We start from the raw sequence: 20694 nt of genomic DNA, 5'->3' as shown, positions 1-20694 counted from the left end.
TCCCAGGGTCCTGGGATCAAGCCCCTCATCGGGCTGTCCGCTCCGCGGATAGCCTGCTTCCTCCTCTCTTTCTATCTGCCTCTCTGCCTACTTGTGATCTCTGTCTGTCAAATAAATAAATAAATAAAATCTTAAAAAAAAAATAAAAAAAAATAAATGTGGATACATATGTTTAAATTGCACTCTGTAAAGACTACCGGTTTCTTACCACCACCTCCCCCAAAATTGATGAGAGTCCTGTGTTCCATACCCCTGCCCCATGAAGTTTTGTTAATCTTTAATCTTTGCCCATCCAATAGGAGAAAAAAAATGGTATCTTTGAGATAACAAGGCTTTTGACTGAAATAAGCCTTTTATGTTTTCAAAGACCCCTTTCATTTGGTATTCTTACTTACATGAAAAATTTTCTGATTGAGAACATAACGTGTGATTCTCATGTATAAGTGAGACACTCTCTTGGACTTTAATATGATGAAAATCTTGAAATATGTTGAGTCCTTTGTTTTTAGTTCTGTTGCCCAGATTACCTCATTATAAATTCTTTTAAATTATTGGCAACGATCTAATTGTTTTGGATACCAAAGGTTTTCCTCTGTGGGGAGCAGTACTCTTGTTTTTTATTCATTTATGGTGGAGCTTGAAGATGTTTTAAAAAATTAACTTGTTAACATCTTTCGAGCATGGATCCCAACTGCCAAATAGCATAGAGAATGGAATTCACAAATTTGGATGACAGTGAAATACTTTTTTTTTTTTTTTAAGATTTTATTTATTTATTTGACAGAGATCACAAGTAGGCAGAGAGGCAGGCAGAGAGAGAGAGGAGGATGCAGACTTCCTGCTAAGCAGAGAGCCTGATGTGGGTCTCGATCCCAGGACCCTGGGATCAGGACCTGAGCCGAAGGCAGAGGCTTTAACCCCCTGAGCCTCCCAGGCGCCCCGACAGTAAAATTCTTACTGAATTTGTCAGTTACGTGAATATGTATTTAAATGTAAACCTGTGATTACTGATGTTGAGTACCATCTGTCCCCAGAGTGTTCTACCAGTTTCTGATATGAATGTGGACTCTAATTTTACGTTTGTTTTAGATTTTATTTCAATCAAATCAGAGTTACTTAAGGTCTCCCACGAAACAGACACCAACTGTGTCATTGTCTTGGTGTTTGTTCTTTGACTCAATAAAAAGCCAACTAAACTTTATCATTTTATCCTATGTATAAAATGCATCTTCTTAGAATACAGAGTGTGTTTCATGTGGGTGCTGTTCTTTTCATTTCAAGTGAACATTAACAGTGTGTTGAGGGTGGGACCAAGTACGTTTTAGCAATCCGTCCAGCAACTGGCATCACACCTGGCATGTACATGGCAGACTTTCAAGTTGTTTTGGAAGGAATTAGTGATTGGTATATATTGGTATTGCTAAGTTAGAACTAAGAGGTAAGTGAGACGTGCCTTAAATTTTAATTAAGAAATTTAATTTGTTAGAGAAGAAAACTAGTATCCATGACTCTTAAATGCACCTAAATCTAGACATACATAATTGGAGTGACACTTGCTACGGTAATATTTTATTTGGATTATTGATTTAGACTATATCTCACTTATTTTCAGAATCGTATGTACTACAGTGATTTAAATCGGCTTTGTTTTTTATTGTTGCTATTAAGGGCAAAGTAAGTATCTCGGTAAGATACTACATCTTAATTCAGGAGTCCTAGGATATTTGGTATTAGAGACCTGGGACTATTTTTCAGTTTTGTTATTTGAAGACAAGAATAAAGTACATACCCCAAAGTTTAAATTATAATGGAGTGAAATTGAGTTATATTTTAATTGTGTGGTTCAGCATTTATTAAAAATAGAAGTAGAGAAATGGATTGCCAGCCTTTGAGAAGAATGTATAAATTTTTGTCCATTATCCTGCCTTTTAAGCTTTTCTGACTCCTAAACCAGTTTTTCACAGCCAAAATAAACAGAGCGCATGGAACAAGCGCTTAATAGATTTAAGCAATGTTGTAGGCTTTTGTTTCATACGTTTCGTTTCCACTGGAATATGGGATTCTAAAGAATGCATGAGCTAGTTTTAATTAGTATTTTAGCAGCTGTTATTTGCATAAAAAATTTTTAAAATTGATTAAATAATCCCCTAGCAATTTCATTTGTACTTTAATTTCCATAGCAACGCCTTACTAAATAAATAGTCCAAAGTTAAATCTAGGCAGACCTAAAAGGAAATTATTGAGTCTTCATTAGTGGGCTCTAAATTAACGAGATTCCTGGACTTTTCCCTTGGATATTCTGTGGGTAATGGTATAACCTTGTATTTGTTTTCTAGAATAACCAAAGTTCTGGGTTCTTGAAACACTTTTCTGTGGTAATATAGGAATTTGCTTATATGGTAGCTTTCATTTCACTGATGAGTTAATTTCTTTAATCGCATGCTTTGAAACCCTAATTCTAAAAATACTCTTGAAAAGTAAGGAATTACTAGTAGTAGTTAAACCAAAGTCTTAATTAAAATTAAGACTTTATCCTTTATTTCTCCTTTTAACTGCAGCATTTGTAAAAATTGTTGTAAGAATTGTTATTTAAACAGATTTTAAGACATTCTTATGTATGGGTTGGATTTTGTGCATTTGTAATGATTTCTTCCTATTTTAGGCATAAAGCTTAAAGTTTAGACTGGCAGTATAAGTGGTTATTTGATTGGGAAGTTGGAAAGAGGAGAAGCTCTGTCTTCATATCCAGAATGTGTGGTGGTAGAATATGCAGATGAAATGGTTTCATGATCAGGGTGAGAGTATGGAACTGCAGGGGAATGGAAAGACATTTTTAAGTGTGTGTAGAGAGCCGAGATGCCCAGGAAGCACCCCAGGCTGACTTCTGCAGTGTGCATACCTGAGTTGGTCTCTCACAAAGGCGTTATTATTACCTCTGTGAGGTGAAGAGGGGTGGAGAGCAGTAGCCTTGGGGCTCAAGTTCCAAAGTGAGCATAGGGCTTAGAGAAACACCCTAGGGAAACCCCCAGTCTCTGACTGCTGCATCCTCCTAGAGAAATTTCCTTGCTTGCTGACCCTGGAAGCTTTGCCTCATGGTGGGTGTGATAGAAATTTGTCTGGAGCTGGGCAGAGGGAGTCTAACTGTTGTCTGTTACTGCAGTGTCCAGATGCCCTCTTTAAATAGACTTCCAGCATGGGAGTATGGCTACTCACATCATACAGTGTGATGATAAATATGGGGGTTCCATGCAGTCTTGGCCTTCGTGCCCGTTTGGTTTGTTCAGAGAGGAGACCCGGGTCATGGTGAGGGTTGTGTTTGTGTATGTTAAACCTAGTAAGTTTTGTTTTAAATAGATTTCAGTCTATTCTAATGTGACAAAGTTTTTCAGTATGAATGTTCTAGCAGCTGTCACTCAAACATTAATTGCTGTCAGTGGGAAAGGATATCCTCCTACATCTTTTCTGGAGTGCTTGAAACCATCCCACTTCCTTTTTCTTTTACCTTAAGAACTGATTACTGACACTTGGGAATTATAATCAGATTGCATCAATCTTTACAGAAAGGTTACCAATTACTGCACTGAAAAATAGGCATTTCTCTCTGATAGTAAGTGTTTCTCTTGGTGTGTCTCAGTTCAGTACTTTTAAATACCTTTTAGGTGAATGAATGCTTTGTGTCATGCCCTGATTTAAAACATTTAAAATAGACTTTATTGATGGCTTTCTTACTTTCAGTTCTATGGGAGGAGGTAATTTATTTAATATGAAATCTTCATAGGACCTTTTGGTTGTTTAGATGTCCTCGGGGTAGAAAAAGGAGGGCTGATGTCAATTACTTACACTCTGATATCAGCTCTAAAATGGGCATTTGTTGTGCAGAGTTGAGAGCGGTGGCGATTTGCATCTTGAGCAGTTGGCATTCCCTCATTTTGTCCTTATAACACTCTGAGGATAGATGTAATCACCCAGTTTTAGAGCATCATAAAATGCCTTAGGAAAGTTGTCCTTGGGCACTCAGCTAGTGTGTTAAGAACCAAACCTAAGGGGCGCCTGGGTGGCTCAGTGTGTTAAAGCCTCTGCCTTCTGCTTGGGTCATGGTCCCAGGGTCCTGGGATAGAGCTCCACGTTGGGTTCTCTGCTCCGCGGGGAGCCTACTTCCTCCTCTCTGTCTGCCTGCCTCTCTGCCTACTTGTGATCCCTGTCAAATAAATAAATAGAATCTTTAGGGGAAAAAAAAAAAAAAGAAGAACCAAACCTAAGCAAGGACTCGAATTCCTATCTGGCTCCAAAGTCTGTACTCTCTTCTTACGAACACCAACAGAGAAGGGGGTCTCGGAGTTGGTCGCATGTTTCATCATCGTAGATACTTAAATGTCCCAGAGTGCAGTCCAAGCCACTTTATGACTACCGTCAGCATCCTTCTCACCACCCTCTTATTTCTAATGTTCTTCAGCTTCCACTGATGAAGTGAGAAGCCTGCCAGGGTGTCTGGCTCGTGGTGTTCAATACAACATAGGCTTGTTTAATTTAGCAGTGCTCGGAGATGAAAGGTTCATGATGGCCAAGTACAAACAGACCTTCTGTGGGATGTTAATTTTGTTACAGGAGGGAATGCTTGTTTTTCATTTTTTCATGAGTTAAAAAGGACTTTGACTTGTTTAAATCTGTGTAATCAAAGGGAAGCGAGCAGTGCTGCTAAACACTTTTTTTTTTTTTGGGGGGGTTCAGTCTTTGGTTAATTCCATTTCATACCTGCCAGCGAATTGCAAATCGTGTGTTCTTTTGTTCTTTGCTCTTTTTCCTTTGGATTGGATTTTATGGTTAGTCGCTGTGGGGATTTAGTGGTAGGAAAATAAATCATCTCCTCCTCTGAACAGATTGTGTGTCTTTTACAACAGGTTATCCTGCAGCAGGCAGAGCAATTCGGTAAGGCCCCTGCACAGAGGTGTCGCTGTAGGAATTTGTGCCCCCCCTTTTTTTTAAAATAATAGCTCTACTGAGATATAATTCACGTACTGTAAATTTCAGCTCATATGTGTAAAGCGCACAGTTTAATGGACTCTAGTATCTTCAGAGCTGTGCACCAAACCTCCCTACCTAATTCCAGAACGCTCTGATCCCCGCAGAAAGAGTGCCCATCCCCATTAGCAGTCTCTCTTCATTCTTCTCTCCCTCCAGCCCCTGGCAACCACTAAGCCGCTTTCTGTGTCTGTGAATTTGCTTGGTTGGGATGTGCCACACGAATGGAGTCCTACAGCATGTGGCCTTCCGTGTCTGGCTTCTTCCACTTTGCATGTTTTTGAGGCTCATCTGTGCTCTAGCATGCCTCAGAATTTCATTCCTTTCTGTGGCTAGGTAATATTCTAGTGGCTGCATTTGCCGTATTTTGTATAGTCATCCGTTGATGGACATTTGGGTGTTTTCCATGTTTTGGCTGTTGTGAATAGATCCGCTGTGACCATCCAGGTACAGGTTTTCGGGCAGACTTGTCTTGGATGCAGACCTGGGAGTAGAGTTGCTGGGCCTTATGGTAACTCTGTGTTTAGCTTTTTTCCAAAGTGGCTGTCCCATTTTACGTTCTCATCAGCAATATTGAAGGATTCCAGTTTCTTCCCACTCTGCCCAGTGCTTGCTGTTTTCTGTTGTTGTGGTGGTTGTTTTCATAGGAGCCGTCCCAGTGAGTGTGAAGTGGTATTTTTCTGTGGTTCTGACTTGCATTGCCCTAATGACTCATGATGCTGAACATCTTTTCATGTGCTTGTTGGCCATTCGTGTATCTTTCTTGAGAGATATACCTATTCAAATTCTTTTTCCATTTGAAAAATTAGATTGTCTTTTACATATACTGGAGACACACATCACATACCCATATCCTTATTAAAATACAAATGGTCCAGTTTTCCTCCCATCTTGTAGGTCATCTTTTCACTTTCTTGTTGTTCTTTGAGGCCAAAGATTTTAAATTTTGATTAAATCCAGTTTATTTTTCTTTTGTTGCTTGTGTGGTCTTCTCTCTGAAGTTTTTTTTATTAAATTAAAAAATCATAACTTATTTCTAGGCATCTCCCATGTAAGAAATTGGTGCAAAATGGTCAGCTGATTAACTATGCAGTGGGTTAGAGGCATTAAACATCTTTTGTGTTTTCAGGTATTCTCATTAATTCAGCATGAAGAGGAAGTTTCTTAGCCTAAGACACAAATCCCCCCCCCCCTCGCGCTTTTAATTAGAAAGTTGTCTTTCAGCATTCTGCCTAGCTCAGAATGCATACATCATTCTTGGAACGTTTCTAAGTGTTTCACATGCACTGAGCACTTCACGGGACCCAGGGAGCCAGAGGGTGTGGAAACGGACTCGGTCTGCAAGGCCCAGGAGCACAGGTGCTACGTGAGGAGTGTCCACAGAGGGCAGCGGAGAGATGTGGAAAGGAGGAGGGAGGAGGACTCTCGATCTGGGTGACAGCACCTCAGGGAGGAGGAGACACTTGTGCTTTGTCCGCAGAGACCGTTAGGCGATCAGGAATTCTCTCTTCCGGCTCCTTGCTGCTGTATATGTCGTGTGCCCAACACCGGGTATAGTCTAGCAGTCACAGTTAGGATTATTTGTAGCATGAAGTACAGATGGAGATATGATCGCTTGATGCCGAGAAGTGAGCCCAAACAGAACCGTGTGTCTTGAATTTCTTCAGGTTTCCAAGGCTTTCAGAAAGGAAACTATGCTCCTTACTAATTAGTTCAGCATGATGGATGTGTGTGTGTATGTGTCGTCTGTCTGTCTGTCTGTCTGAGCTGGAACCCATGTAATTCCATGTGATCAGGACATAAAATATGGGGCAGGGAGTAGCAGTTGCTTGGCTGGAGAGGAAGAGTGATTACAGAGAGTTGGGTGTATCCTGTTGAGGAATTTAGATTTTGTCCATATCAAGGAGAGCCATTGAATCGTCCGGCATGGGGAGCGTGGTGTGGTCACTCTGGAGACAGTATTGGGGGTGCCGCAGGCACGGGACAGGATGGGGACTGAAGACCCATTACACTTTTCAGTGCATCCAGGTGGGAGTTGACAAAGACCTGAATGAGAGCATTTGTAGCAGAATTTGGGTAAGTCATGGGCTGGAAAGGTTTAGGAGCTGTTAGGAGTCCTGGCTACAGGTAACAGAAACCCTGCTGAAACATTAAGTCACAAGGGGGATTAAGTGGGAGGTTCCTGGAGAAGGTACAAAAGGAATGAAATGCTGCAGAAACCAGGAAAAACCCAGGGGCCTGAAGGGAGAGGCACTCATTATAACACAGACTCTTGATCCTATGTCTGCTGCCTCCAATTTCTCCACAGGACAGGGGCTGTCTTCATACTCTTCAACCAAGGAAGAAAGAGTTTCTCCCTCTAGCTTTAGTTTTCAAAAATCCCAGGGGCTCTCTTGGTCTTGAGTTTCATGTCTTTCTTGGACAGGGTCTCTGCTGGAATTTTCTACCGCCGCCACTTTGGCAGTTTTCCAGAAGTAGGGAAGGGTCATTCTGGGTAGAGCCAACCATGCTCATCTACTCTGGGAATATAGGCAGGACGCAGAGCTTGAGGAGATCTGAGGAGGAAGGGCAGGTCAGGAATGCCTCCCAAGTTTGTGGCTTTGGTAACCTGTGACGGCCACTTTTCCGTCCAAGAATAAGGGCTCGGAGGGCAAGCAGACCAGAGAGCAGTGAGCAAACGGAGCTCATTTTTAGACTGGCTTAGACTGGCACATAGGGCTTATCACAAGTTGTGTGTTATGTATTTTTATGATTATTTCATTGGTTTGGCTTTCTTCACCATTAGAAGCCCCGGAAGACAGGACTGTCTTCTTTGCTGTGAATCTCCAGAGCCTCCCGTAATGTACTTGGCATGTAGTAGGTATTGAGTAAATACCTACACAAATTATTAAATTCAGAGGAACATGTCCAGCAGGCAGCTGGATGGAGAGTTTGGGTCTCAGATGAGGACTGGAAATAGAGATTTGGGGGTATCAGTGTAGGGCTAGATGGTTGACAAGCCTTGAGAGTTACCCTTATTGGCTAAGTCTTTTTATGAAAGTTCAGATACTATATAGACCTGTAATTTTCATGTCCCTGTGATAAAATTATGCTCTTTTCCCCTTTGCCCTGCTTGGTATTTAATGTCAGTGATTTCTGCTGATAATCCTACCAATGATTTTTTAAAAAAATTCTATGCCAGGTTAGAATTAGGGTTTGTGATAGATTGGGAAATAAAGGTGATAAAGACAGAGATTCTATTTCCTTTTAAGAGTAACTGACTCATAGGATGAAACCTTGGATAGGATTTCAGATCACTCCTGTAAACTCTCAGAAAAGATGTTTATAAAACACTTGGAACAATACAGATTGTACTAAGAAAATGTGCTTTGATCAACTCAGGAGATACAAAGCAGGGAGCTTAATAACTCAAGTCCTATTTGTGAATGGAAAGGACTGAAAGTTCACCTTAAAAGTAAGAAGTCAGTTCACATCAAGACTTTAAATTTTACATTGTGGATAGCAGATGTTAACTTAGTTTCATCTTTTGTACAAAAAGAAAATGAATTGCAGATTTCAGGTCTTGGCCTCTTGAAAGCGGACTCCCGATTCCTATCTCTTAATAACCATTGGAACACTAGTTTAAAAATGGAATTTGACTTTGGTTTTTTACCCTTTAATTTTGAGGTGAGTGTGCTTCCAGCTCCGTCTTCCTTCTATATTCAGGAAAACCACACCACTGGTAGTTTGAATATGCCATAATTTTTATTATTTAAATATTAGAAACACACAGTCATGTTTATATAAAGTAGTAATACTATATTCACACTGGGGAGATGGTTTGTTTCATTTTAAGGCGTAACTACAATTGCCTTACTTTTTTAGGCTGAACACGCTCCTCTTAACCACTCTGCCATATATCAAGATACTATATTAGTGTTTCTGTTGCCTAGATTCTTTTCTCCACTCTCACCCCCTGTAGTAGAGATAGGAACATTTTTACTTCTTTAATTTTCCACCGAAGAACTTTCCCTAAATTTGCCTGACTACGAATGTAGGCCAGTGTCTTCTAGCAAGTTGTAGTTTGCTAGAGCATGTCTAAGAACCCAAATTGAGTAGGTTATAACATCTCCGTTTTTAAAAATTACTGAAAAACATGTATCTTAAAAATACACCTCAGATACATTTCTTTTGATTTATAGATTGGCGCTTATTCTTTCAGATAGAGTTTCAACAAATACCTAAAATGCTAATAAGACTTTGTATATTCTGAATTTTACCGAATTTGCTCAAAGAGTGGAAAAGTATACATTTGGGATTTTAACGACAATGTGATCAGTATTAGGGGTTTGATTTCCTGCATAAGTTAAGTTACTAACTGCACTGACAATTATTAAGTACATGGAACAATCTCTGTCTTGAGAACCTAGGCCCTTGCCAGTTGTATCCCTTTTGAAATCAGTTTATGGGGCCGAAATAAAAGAATGTTGATTTCTGGAGGTACCCCTTGTCAGCTCCTAGAAAAAACAGTTAAACTGCATGCGATACAGTATAGTGTATTCTATATTCTGAAATAATTTTATTCTTTAAGAGGTAGTTAGCTTCATTATTTACTAGTTAATTCTTCAGAGGTAGCATCATTCAAAATAGAAAAGTTCACAGCGTGGGGGTCCAGCAGGGAAGAGGCAGCTCTTACAGACAGTGGGAAACACGTGGTGCCAAAGGTAGAGGCCTGCGTCCCCCTTGCACTTGATCTCTGGACTGGGCAGGGTCCTTCCTCCGTTGCCTCACCTAAAATGACATGATCATTTTCCCAGACATGGGATTTCCACTCATTTAATTTTGGATTTTCTGATGACTGATGTGTATAATTCAAATAGCAGCATTAAATAATTGGGGAGGGGGTCTATCTATCTATCCCTACCTAGATTTAGTCTAATTAGGGGAAGAATTTGTCTGAGTTATGGAAAGTATGTAACAATTGAAATGCACTTCTGAGTAAGTGTGTGTAGAGTTTAGGCTAATATGTTGCCTGGCGGCTACAAAGAATCTGGTAAGTGATTGTAAGTAATTTACATGTATTCTGTAGGTAAAGAGAAGTTACCAGTGTGCTTCAGTTGTAGTTTCTGTAGTTGAAGCAGCTGAGAGATCTTGTTTATTACGTTCTCTTCTGAATAGTCTTTCTTAATTGCAAAGAAAATGCAGAAGCTGTTCAACCTGTTCTTGCTACTATGTCAGTGAAGTCTAAATTTAAGTGAATTTTACTCTACCTCTTAAAGATAGCAAAGTAGTGTTTGGAAATTCTCTAAGGGTGAGAGTGTGTGTTCTGTAGACTTGTCTTAGGCATGTGTTACCTGTGAAACCCCAGGAGTGTATACAATAGGTTATTTTCCAGGGGCTGTGGAAGGCCAGACTAGTAGTGCCTCCCCGGGGTTCCAGGCTTACCATTTGAAACCACGATTCTCTGTCGTCATGAGTGAAATGTCGAATCCTGGGAGGAATGAAGAATGAATTACTCACTTATGTATCTCATTGGTTATAACTTCCTACTGTATTACTTGCTCATATGATAAACACTGGTAGGATTTTAAATCAGAATTGTTTTTAGCGCTCGACACATGGTGAGGAGCAGTCATCGTGCTGCTGTCAGGCTAGTTCTGAAACAGCTTTTCCCACAGAAGAGACCTCGCCTGACTTTGCGACACTATGGTCCCCAGGGGTACTGAGAGCCAAAGCATGGAAAACAAATTGTTATGCACACCTAGTCCTGTCACAACTTTGTTTCTCTTCTTTGTTAAGGCATCCTGTCCAGCTAACCCCGCTGATAATCAAGAAACCCCTGGTGCTCGTGGTTAGATGAGTCTATATTCTCAGGGTACTGTGGTCCCACTCAAGGCCTGACTTGGGAGACTGGCTGTTGATGGCTTCAAGGTTTCCTTTGCGCTATTACTAATGGGAAAGCGCTCTGTGACCTTGGGCGGGTTGCAGGTTGTTAAAAGTCCTGCATATTCTGCCTCACTGTAAAAGACACCATCAGAGCATTGTTGTGCGGGGGAGGGAAAGTGTTGCACGTACGTGTTAGCACGGCACCTGGCACATTAGAGATTGCCAGTAGACGTTAGGCTGTGGGACAGCATTTTCCTCCAAAAGGAAATGTAATAAAGGAAATGTAGGGCAATAATTGATGGTAGAGATGTCTTGAAATAACACAGATTTGGGTGTCCAGCAGGTACCCTTTCCACATTTTAATGGAAGTAACTACTGCAGGTGAGATGGAAAATTCCATGACAGGGCATTCATGTTAACACCTGGCAGTGGAGGATGTCTCCTTTTTGATACTGACCATTTTACCTAAAACAGGATCATTTTTTTTTTTTAACTCTGAAAAACAAAAAACAGAAGGTAAAATAACTGAATACTGGTTCGGTTTTTTATCTTTTGCTTTAATGGTTACTGCTTCTCTATGGGGAATAAGAATATTTACAAATCATGCTTTAGAACCTGTGGTCTGGAGTTGTAGAATATTTAGAAGATTAGCAGTGTTTAATGTGGATATAAACTTGGGTATGATGTGTTTAGAACATGTGACAAGGAATCATTATGTCAGTCAAAATTCACTAAAAGCTTATCGTTTAGTAAAATTATTCCTTTGAGAATCTGAACTTGACAGTTCAGAGGCAACCTGAAAATTTTGGGAACAGAATAACAGTTTCTAAGGGAATGTGAAGCACAGTGTCATCAACAGTTACCTCTAACAAGGGATATTCGTTAATTTTTACATCCATTTCATGAGTTTGTTCAATTTTTTAAAAAGATTTTATTTATTTATTTGACAGACAGAGATCACAAGTAGGCAGAGAGGCAGGCAGAGAGAGAGAGGGGGAAGCAGGCTCCCCACTGAGCAGAGAGCCCAATGTGGGGCTCAATCCCAGGACCCCGGGATCATGACCTGAGCCGAAGGCAGATGCTTTAACCCACTTTAAGCCACCCAGGCGCCCTGAGTTTATTTAATTTTTTCAGAGAAAAGAGAAGTACCACTGCAGGGGGAAAAAAAAGAGAGTAAATGTTTTCAAATGGATAGACCTGATCATCCAGCTGTAAATGAGCCTATCTATGTATGTGTGGCAAGAGATGTGGATCTGTTGAATTTTCTTTGTGATGAGTAAATAAGCTTCCATTTTCTGTCAGATGTGATTACTAACCTTGGTCTGGGTAGGATAGAACTCTGTAAAATTGACAGTACAGAATACACGATGTCCTGGAGGGTGTGTTGTCTGTGGTAGGAATAGAGAATTTACTTAGAGCTTCCTTTTTGTTGTTGTTTTTTATGTAAATCACTTTGGATCCGTCTGCCTAAGTTTACTTACTGTTATTGAAGAATAATTGACATACGATGTTATGTTGGTTTCAGGTGTTCAACAGTTCAGGGTGTCAGTGCTCACCCTGACAAGTATAATCACCATCTGTCTTCATACACTGTTAGTACCGTGTTACTGACTCTATTCCCTACACTGCATTTTTCATCTCCGTGACTTACTTATTTTATGTTTGGCAGTTTTAATCCCTTTTATCTATTTCACCATCCTCCCATCCACCTCCCCTCTGGTAACAATCAGTTCTCTGGACTTAAGAGTCTGTTTTGTTCATTCATTTTTAGATTGCACATATAAGTGACGTTATTCGGTTTTTGTCTTTCTCGGTCTGCCTGAGTTTTTCACATCTTTTTATATTTCCAAGCTGGCGGGACCTCTTGTAGCTGACAGGCTCTGCTCTTGCAGCTATGTATGGAGTACTTTTTGAGTACTTGTCCTGAATTCACTTAGGTTTCCAGAGATACCTTCATTCTGGAATTCTAAACTGACAGTGTATAATTCTTTAATCATCTTGTCAGTAGCATTTATTATCTTGACTTGGTGTTAGAAGGATCTGCCTGTTTCCCCTGATGTTCTTTAGTTGTGTTATTTAAACGCAATGACTAAAAACTTACAGATTATTCCCAGACTAGATGCAGAATGGCTTTGTATTTTGGTGATCATTCTGCATGAAATCTAATACTTAAAACAGTGCCAGACAGAGTACATGCACAGTAAATGTTTATTGAATTAATGAATTGTTCTAGGGTGGCTCGTGGTCATAATAGTTTCAGTATTAAGTGACCAGCATTCAGGACTGGTAGTTGAGCGAAACATTTAGGCTTCATCTGGAGCCAGAGAACAGACCGCTGTGCAATCCTGGGAGACCAGTTTGTTCACTTTTCCATCCAATAGTAATTTACTTTTACAGTGCCGTTTATGTAGAGGAAAGGTCAAAGGGAAAGGTGTATTTGAAGCAGTTACATCATTTGCTTTGCTACAATAAAAGATTTTTAGCATGTAGTGAAAAAAGGGACAATTTAAAAATGGATATTATAAAGTTTAGGCAGTTACTTTTTTCCCAGCTTTATTGAGGCCTAATTGATCCACAATAAATGGCACAGATTTGAACTGTAGAATATCATGAGTTCTGACACATACAGACATCTTTGAAACCATCGCCACAATAAAGATAATGGAAATATCCACTTTTTGTACCCTTTGGAACCCTGCCCTCTCACCCTTTTGCCCCCTTCTGCACACAGCCACCGATCTGCTTTCTGACACTATAGATTAGTCTGCCTCTTGTAGGGTTTCACAGAAGTGAATTTTTAATAGTATGTACTTTTTTTTTTTTAAAGATTTTATTTTTATTTTATTTATTTGTCAGAGAGAGAGAGGTAGAGCGAGCGCGAGCACAAGCAGACAGAGTGGCAGGCAGAGTCAGAGGGAGAAGCAGGCTCCCTGCAGAGCAAGGAGCCCGATGTGGGACTCAATCCCAGGACGCTGGGATCATGACCTGAGCCGAAGGCAGCTGCTTAACCAACTGAGCCACCCAGGCGTCCCTAGTATGTACTTTTTTTTACTGTGTTTCTTTTCACTTAGCATAATCATGTTGAGATTCATTTATATTGTTGAATGTATCAATAATTAATTCCTTTTTTACTGCTGAGAGGTATAGATATGCTGCAATTTATATATCTCGTCATTACTGATGGCCATTTGGGTATTTCCAGTTTCCGACTATTACAAATAAAACTTCTCTGAACGTTCATATACAGGTCTTTGTATGGACATGTGCTTTCTTTCCCCTTAGGCAAATACCTAGAGGTGGGATGGCTGGATCCTATGTGCGGTGTATGTTTAACTTTTTAAAAATTGCCGAATTGTTTTTCCTGTTGTATCCTTTTACATTCTCTACCAACAATGCATGAGAGTTCCAGTTGCTCCACATCTCTGTCAATAGTTGGTCTGGGCAGTCTTTTCAATTTTAGCCATTCTAGTAAGCATGTTGTGATTTCTTATTATGCTTTTAATTGGCATATTTTCATGTGCTCATTTGCCATTTTTCTGTGAAATGTCAAGCCTTTTACTCATTTATTGGATTGTTTATTTTCTTATTACTGAGTTTCAAGAGTTCTTTATATATCCTAGGTACAGATTCTTTTTCTGATACATGATCTGTAAATACTTTCTATCAGTCTGACTTGTCTCTTACTTCTCTTAACAGTGTCTTTCAAAGAGCAGATGTTTTTAATGTTGGTAAAGTTCAGTTTATCAATTTGTTCTTTTATGGGTTATGCTTTTAGTTACCATATTTAAGAAATCTTTACCTAATCCTAGGTTGTGGAGATTATTTCCAATGTTTTCTTACAGGTGTTTTAGTTTTAGATTTTACATTGAGGTATATGACCCATTTTGACTTAATTTGTGCGTGTGTCACAAGGTGTGGATCAGAGAGTTCATGCTTTTTGCATATGGATGTCTCTATCTACTGAGTTACCTTTGCCAAAATCAGTCATCCATATATGTGGATCAATCTGGGACCCTCTGTTCCAGTGATACTTATTTACCTTTATGCTAGTACCATAGTCTCTTAATTACTTTATAATAAGTTTTGAAATTTGATAGTGTTAGTCCTGTAAATTTGTTCTTTTTTTCAAAGTTGTTTTGGCTATTCCAGGCTTTTTGCATATCCCATGAAGTTTAGAATCAGCTTATCAATTTTTACAGAATAGTCTGCTGAGATTTTGTTTGGGATTATATTGAATTGGTATTATCAATTTGAAGAGAATTACTTCTTTATTTTTTCTTTTGAAAAGACTTTATTCATTTATTTGAGAGAGGGCACGAGCAGGAAGGCACAAGCAGGGGAAGCAACAGAGGGAGAAGTAGTCTCCCAACTGAACAGGGAGCCCCATGTGGGGCTCATTCCAGGACCCTGAGATTGTGACCTGAGCCGTAGGCAGCCGTTTACCTCACTGAGGTACCCATGCAACGTGGAGAGAATGACTTCTTAACAGTACTGAGTCTTCCAACCCATGAACATGTTATTTCTCTCTACTTATGTCTTTAATTTTTCTCAACAGCATTTTAAAGTACAGAGTTTGCACATCTTTTGTCAGATTATCCTTAAGGATTTCTTATATTTTTGGTATTATTATTAAGTGGTAGCCTTAAAAATTTCAATACAGAGTTGCTCATTACTAGGATAGAAATACAATTATTCAGTTTTGTATATAAATCTTATATCCTACAACTTTGCTAAACTCACTAGTTCTTGTAGCTTTTTTGTGAAGTCCATTGGATTTTTCCACATAAATAGCACCATCACATTTAAATAGTTTTATTTCTTTTTTTCTAACATGGATGTCTGTTATTTCTTTTTCTTGCCTTATTGTACTAATCAGAACCTCTAGTATAATATTGGATAGAAGAGGTGAGAGTGGACATCCTTTGTCTTAGCAATCATTCAGTCTTTTACCATTAATTGTGAGGTTACTGTTAATTTTTTGGGGGTCCCTTCATCAGGTTGAAGAAATTCTTTTCTGTCCTTAGTTTACTAAGATTTTTCTTCAAATTAGGAATAGATTTTGGATTTTGTTAGATACTTTTCTGCATTTATTGGGATGATCATATTGTTTTTATTTATTAGATTGTTAATATGGTAAATAACACTGAGCCTAGTTCAAATGGTAAATGAACCTTGTGTTCTTGAGATAAACCCCACTTGGTGTCATGATGTATTATCTTTCTTATGTATTATCGAATTTGGTTTGCAGAAATTTTGCTTAGAATTTTTAAGTGTGTGGGGCGCCTAGGTGGCTCAGTGGGCTAAGCCTCTGCCTTCTGCTCAGGTCATGATCCCAGGGTCCTGGGATCAAGCCCCGCATTGGGCTCTCTGCTCAGCGGGGTGCCTGCTTCCCCTCCTCTCTCTCTGCCTGCCTCTCTGCCTACTTGTGATCTCTCTCCCTCTGTCAAATAAATAAAATCTTTAAAAAAAAAAAAAAGAATTTTTAAGTGTGTATTCATGAGGGACAGAATAGCTTCTTTCAATGTCTCTGTCTTGTATCAGGTTAATGCTGGCCTCATAGCATAAGTCGGGAAGTGTTTCTTCCTGTTCAGTTTTCAGGAAGAATTTGTGTAGAATTGGTACTATTTTTTCCTTCATTTTTTGTTAGAATTCCCCAATAAGGCCATCTGGATCCATACTTTTCCTTGAGGGAAGATTTTAAACTACAAATTCAGTTTTTAAAATATATTTATGGCTATTCAGGATATTTCTTTTTGAGTCAGTTTTGGTACTTCGAATCTTTCAAAGAATTCATCTATTTCATCTGCATTGTTGAATTCACTGCCATAAAGTTTTTCATCATAGTTCCTTGTTACATTCTTTATATTTGTCAAGTCTACGGTAATAATCGCCTCTCTTGTTTCTGATACAGGTCATTTGTGTCTTCTCTCTTTTTTCCCGAGTAGTCCAGTTAGAAGTTTATTGACTTTTTTTCTTACCCTCTCAAAGAACCAACTTTTTATTTCTTTCCTTTTTTTTTATTTCATTGATTTTCTTCTTTGATCTTCGTTATTTCCTTTCTTCTGCTTACTTTCTCTGTGTGTAGTTTTAGTTATTTTTCCTTTTGTTAATTTTTCTAATTTTATATGGTATGGTTCCATTAAGGTCTTCCTTTAAACTGTTTCCTCCTCAAAGCAAATGAGGAAGCCGGGGCTCAGAGGGGTTAAGGGAGTCAACAGTTAATACGGATAGCCTTTTCTCTGTTATCTTACAGTGTTATAAATGCTGTGACCGAAGCAAGTAAGAGTGTGAAGAGAGTTTAGCCTGTTAGGAGTGGGATAAGAGGGCCTCTTTGGAGAATTTGATGACTGAGGGATCTTATTTTGTTGAAATCTAGGATCAATTTGCGACACCAAATCCAAAGTATTAGTTCCTAAAGTTGTATTAGATTAGCTGCTGATCTCCTTCTCGGTTGCTGTATTCTGAAAAATGAGTTAGAATATTCTAGGAGTACGTCTGCCTCCAGTGAAGGCTCCCTTGGATTTAATTGACAAACCTGCTTTTTGTTTCTGTTGAGACTGTTTGCAGTGGTCATGGTAACCACAGCTGTAACAGTAGTGACAGGCATTGCTGACGGGATGACGGCTGAATAGGAGGAAAATCTGGGGGCGGAATGTGGGGGGGGCGGTTATGAAAAAGAATTACATCAATATCTTGCTGCAACCAGTCTCAGTAAACAGTATTTCTCTAATTATTCCTTAACACATTAAAACTTTAGAAATTTTTTTTATCATTAAAAAGGCTTAATTCTGTAATTATTTTATCAGTGGAGTGAAACCAGCACAAGGTAGTAGTAGTATCTTCTCAGTGTCCATATTAGAAGGTTGAGTTTATCTCCAGTCTGAATCAAGGTACTGTATTTAGGGATTTTGAACAGCTATTCACTGGGGGGTACTGGTGTGGCTGGTGGTCAGCTGTAGGGAAGAAACAGGAGAGAAAGATTAAGTGGGATTAAGATTATGTGGGATTAAGTGTCTAGTTTGTAATGGTGCCCAGACCAGAACCCAGATTTGTGAGTCGGAAAATCTGGATTCTAGTGCTGCCTCCCTACCTGATACTCTGTAACTGGGAGCTTAGCCTGAAGATACTTTTCCTCTGGCTGTGGTTTAAATGAGAAGATGTGTGACTTATCACTTAATGAATGTTTAATACTATTTGACTGGGGAACCATTTCCTTGAGAAAAGGACTCAAGGAAATAATTAAAGGGTCACATGCACGTGAGAATCTGCTTAACTTAGAATTTTTATTTCCCAGAGTGACTCCAACCTCATCCATGTCATCTGCTTTTAGGATCATATGTTTTCCTAATTAAACAAATGCAACTGATTTTTCAAGCATTTATAATGGCTTTAAAACCTGTTAGCTCTGTAGCTTTATTTGGTCTCAAACTTGTAACCAGGTATCCAGCAAACAGTATGTGCGAAAGACAACTGATGCTGCTTCTTGCGTTAAAAGTTTCCAGGTTTGTAAAACATTCCCACCGCCTGGATGTTTGCATCTGCCCTCTCCTGATGCGTACTCTGGTATGTGCATTTTCCTCTCTTTGGGGGCTTTAGCTTTCAGGTTAAAGGAGAATAGTGAGGTGGAGACTGCTGGGTGATAAAAAGTCTTGGAGTAGAGAGATCATTTGCATACCAGCTCCCTCCACCTGGAAGTGCCCCCCTCCTTCCTCTCCTTTCCCTGTCTTACTCTAAGAGTTAGCTCCTTTGCCAGTCCTCCTACTCAGTTGCATTAAAGAACCACCCCCCCTGCCACCCCATAACACCTCGCCCTCATCTAATACTCTTCACCACGCTATGTTGTGACTCTTGTGTTTGCTAGTCTTCCTAACAAACCTTAAAGTCAGGGAATGGGTCTTATTCATCTCCGTATCCCAGCACCGTGCACGACTCCTGATTAAAAAGGTGCTCAGGGAAATCATGTCATACAGGAATCCTCAAGTGTGATGTGTCATGTTTAGAGAGTAAGGATATAATGCTTAGAGGGTACCTGGGTGGCTCAGTCAGTCAAGCATCCCACTCTGGATTTCAGCTCAGGTCATGACCTCAGGGTCATGAAATCGAGTGTGGAGTCTGTTTAGGGAGTCTCTCTCTCCCTCCCTCCCTAGGCCCCTCCCACCCTGGCGTGGGTGCCCCCCTCCCACCCAAAAAAGAAAAAAGAATATACTGTTGATCTAACTAAGGTGTTTGCTCTTGCATTTTTCAGCCTCCCCTTGTGTTTCTTCTCCTCTCTTCCAGTCTCGCAATCTCTCTTTTCACTTAGGGAACGTTTGAGCTAGGAGAAGGAGCTGAGGGCTTTTCTTGGCGTTATTAGCAGCCTTTGTGATCTCCCTCAGTGCTTATTAGTGCACAGACTTTGGTGGCACCCTGGGATACTCTCTGGAGTCCCCATTTCCCTGCCGCAGTCGGGACGGGGTCTTACCAGAGGTAGCTGAGCTTCCGTGAGGCACATGGGCCGGATGGCGACAAATGTCACCCCCTCTTACGGCCTTCTTGAAGCCAGTCCAGCAGGACCGCTGTCAATGTGGGGCTGACATGGAAATGACAGAAACTGAACAGGTAGCAGTTTTAAGGAGGCGGACGGGGCCCTGCCTCCCCGTTCTGAGCTGTAGATGATGACGATGGAGCTAGGGGCCGCCTGCCATCAGTCAGCAGTGCGTCACCTCCCTGTGGGACAAGCTCCGCCGGGTTTCTGGATGCCCCGGCGTACAGACTGTGGTTTGCTTCTGGAAGAAACAATCGTGAAACCACAGGGTGACATAACATATGTATGAATGTGTAATCTACCTAGTTAATGGGTGACTGTGTCTTTGCAGAGGGTGCTCTTGAACCAGAGTGGAAAAAATCTAGCAGAAGACAGACTGCAAATGAACTTTGACATGGTGTAGAGTAGAGAGCATTGAGGGATGAGCCCTAAGTCCAAGGTTAGCCCCAAAGCCTGATCGTTGTCTTTGTATTGAGGTAGGAGCGGCCTCTAAAGGGATCTGTTGTTTGAATGTCTGGGCCGAGCGTACGTTCTCATTCTTTTCACCATTTTTTGGAGTTTCTGGTAGTTTCAGGAAGCCACGTGACATGGTCTCCTAACTTGGTCCTGAAATTCGTGCTTCTCAGCTGCTGCTCAGAAGTAGCAGAGACCGTGATGGCTGAAACTCACGAAGTGGACTGATGTCTGTATATTTTGCCCCTGACGGGACAGCAAAGTGAATTTCTTGAATGTTCATGTAGCTACATCTTGCCTTCTAAGTGTCTCCGTAAGGCTCAGGTTGTTGGAAGGCCTCGTTATCTAAGTTGTTGAGCTTTCACCTGTAAACCAGAGTGTCGCATTCATCGTAGAGAATCAGGAACCAAAGAAATGAGCATTGTTTCTGTTAATACACAGTTATTTCCAGTCATAAAATTTGACAAAGACAGGCTTTTAAACTGTAAGCTTTGAAAGACACTAAATTTCAGGGGTGCCTGGGTGGCTCAGTGGGTTAAAGCCTCTGCTTTCGGCTCAGGTCATGATCCCAGGGTCCTGGGATCCAGCCCCGCATTGGGCTCTCTGCTCAGTGGGGAGCCTGCTTCCTCCTCTCTCTCTGCCCGCCTCTCTGCCTACTTGTGATCTCTGTCTGTCAAATAAGTAAATAAAAACTTAAAAAAAAAAAAAGACCAAATTTCAGATGAGATCTTTTCCTTGAGGATTTAATTCCCGCCGTTCACTAGTCAGCTTTTCCGGGTAGGCTGTGTGATCCCATTTGTGTTTCTTTGGGAACCACACTGAAGAAAGCAGGG

General features: G+C 40.3%; 1 protein-coding gene across 6 annotated transcripts in view; it reads left to right on the top strand.

Moving 5' to 3' along the window:
• The window catches only part of MRTFB (myocardin related transcription factor B), a 262113-nt gene that overhangs the window by 81986 nt on the left and 159433 nt on the right, over positions 1–20694 (top strand). The window lies entirely within an intron of this gene.

This window comes from Mustela erminea, chromosome 20 (genome assembly GCF_009829155.1).
Source record: "Mustela erminea isolate mMusErm1 chromosome 20, mMusErm1.Pri, whole genome shotgun sequence".
NCBI lineage: Eukaryota > Metazoa > Chordata > Mammalia > Carnivora > Mustelidae > Mustela > Mustela erminea.
The sequence above is the reverse complement of the archived record's forward strand: the minus strand, read 5'-3'. Positions and strand labels throughout refer to the sequence as shown.